Genomic DNA, 2696 nt, shown 5'->3' with positions numbered 1-2696 from the left:
TTCCTCCTAGTTGTAGAACTTCCACTCAGCCAGCCTTCCTGTGGTTCTGGATGATGTCCGTTCCGTCTTTTAGTTGTATTTTTGAAGTGGTTGTTCGAGGCAGCAAACTCCGGCATTAACCTATGCCGCCATCTTGGTTTCTCCTTGCTTGCTAATGTTGAGCAACGTGAGTTCTGCTTTCAAATGCTGTTTTACGTTGTCTTTATTGTATTTCTTTTTAGAAAAATATTTAAAATCAATATTTTCATAATTTTGTTCTCTACTGAGCTATTTTTTTTGATAAAATGTAGTCCTTTGGTTGCTTTAAAAAAAATTCTTAAAAAAATAGAATATATAGCAACTTCATTTCTACTAGAGGCCCGGTGCATAACATTCATGCACTGGGTGGCGGGGAGCTTTCCCTCATCCCAGCCTGTGCCCTTTCGCAGTCCAGGAGCCTCAGAGGATGTCTGACTGACAGCTTAGGGCCGCTCACTAGCAGTCAGCTTGGCTTGTGGCTGAGCGGTGCTCCCCCTGTGGATGCGCACTGACCACCAGAGGGCAGCCCCTGCGTTTAGCGTCTGCCTCCTGGTGGTCAGTGTGCATCATAGCGACCGGTCATTCCGCCATTTGGCCTATTTGCATATTACCCTTTTATTATGTAGGATAATTGACATAATCTCTTCAGAAACTCCTGGATACTTTGGAGTAGGTGGGAAGGGGAGTCAACCTTTTCCATTTTAAAGGCTACCTGCATTCTTCCACAGCATAACATCTGACGATTTCCCTCTTGGCTTTGCTTCTGTTGTCACCTCTCCTTCTGTGACTCTCCCCTGTTGTATTTCAGTACGGCCTTTGTTCTCCTCCAGTCTATATTATTGTACTTGTTTATTCTATATGAAAGCTAAGAAATTGAAATCAGAAGAGTACTGCCAACTGCTGCTTGCTTGTTTTGTGTTTGTATGTATTTCCCTATTTATTTTTAAATAACTTGACAATAACGTAATTGTCCAAATTACAGGACCGATCTTGGTATAAATGTTAATCACAGGATTATTTACAATAGTAATACATACACATCTGGCTGATAGCAGGCAAACAGGAAAGTAAATCATGATGTATCTATGCAATAGGAGGTCAGAGTTGCCTATAAATTATTACTGTTAATGTTTAGGGAAATGCTGAACGGGGGAATGGAAGCAGATATTGCTGTTCTGAAGTTAAAATTGGGCTTTGACATCATATCTGAGATGTAAATAGCAGGTTTTAAATTCCAGCTGTTTTACCCTGAGCAAATCACTTAACTTCTCTGTGCCTGCATGGTGGGAAGCACAATGAAATGTTGTTTGGTTTTGAAGGATAAATATTGAAGGATATTTAGTAATCCTTCAATAAATGATAGTTCCATATATGTAATAAAAACGAGGCATTGAAACGACTAGGAAAAATACATCAACTGTTAGGTCTGCAGGTTATAGAATTATACTTTAATATAATTTTAAGAATTTATGATCATGTATGTCCCTTGGCCAACTTACAATAACTGACAAACAGGGTTAGGAGAGTAGCTCCAGTTAAAATTGTCCTGTCCAGTTTGAATATGTCAAGAACAGAAAGCCCTCCTCCTTTAATTTACAGTTACATTTTAGTAACAGATATTCATTTTTTTAGTGCTCAGGCAATTAATATTAATAAAGTTCCTGTACATAAATAATTTTTGACACATAAAGTTGTTGCCCACTAATTATAATAAAATCCAAATGCTTTAATAGTCAATAATTTTCTAGGTTATTGTTGATTCTCTACACGTGTATTCTAGGTTGGGCTAAGTGTAATAGTTGTTTGCAACAAACTAGAAAGAAAAAATTAAATTCAAATCAAGAATTTGATGCACGCCTCCTGTCTCATACCTTCAACTCCTGCAATTTTTAAACTACGATACAGAATTGTAGAAAGCGGCCCCCAATCTAGGAAAGCTGAATACAGCTGATACCGCTTTGCACTTTGTAGTCTCATGGCAACCGCGCACCTCACGTGGCAAAAAACGCAGGTGTGGTGTGGGTCTTACGTCTACATAACCTGTGGTCCCGTTCTCCCAGCCCTGAAATGAGCAACTATACCGCTCTAGGCTTCACAGTCTGGAGCTTCGCTTCAGGTGGAGCGGAAATCTTAAAAACCTGAGTCTCGGCTTCCTCCCAAAGAAAAAATCACTAGCCAGGTAACCTCTGCACCACGGTTTTGCAAAGGGCGGGCCATACACCGCCTGCAGCCAAAATCACCGAGAGAGGTTGTTGAAAATGCGGATTTAGTGGGGCTCTACCCTAGGAATCAGAGTCTAAATACCTAGGGGTGTGGCTTTGCAGTTTACGTTTTTAGCCTGCACTCCAAGGTGGCTCTGCTCGTTCCCGCGCAAGTTTTGAGATCGGTGGGGCAACGCCCCTCCCCTGAAGGGGCGGGGCCCTGCCAATGCTTGCCTTACCCAGGGGTCGAAGGCAAGCTACCTTTTCGCAGGGAGCCGCCAAATCTCGTGTGCGCCTCCGCACCGCGGGAACTAGGTGCCCGCCTCTCGGCTCCGCTCCTCTAACGCTGCGTCCTGCGCGCATGCGCGCCAGCGCCTTTCTGCGCCGCCGCGCCTCCAGCTGCCCTGGTTACCGTAGGTGTTTGTGAATTCCCTGCAGCGCCTGCTTCGCTGGAGACCTGAGGCGCCAGGCTTCAGT

This window comes from Myotis brandtii, unplaced genomic scaffold, assembly GCF_000412655.1.
Source record: "Myotis brandtii unplaced genomic scaffold, ASM41265v1 scaffold1170, whole genome shotgun sequence".
Taxonomy (NCBI): Eukaryota; Metazoa; Chordata; class Mammalia; order Chiroptera; family Vespertilionidae; genus Myotis; species Myotis brandtii.
Note: the sequence above shows the minus strand (reverse complement) of the source record.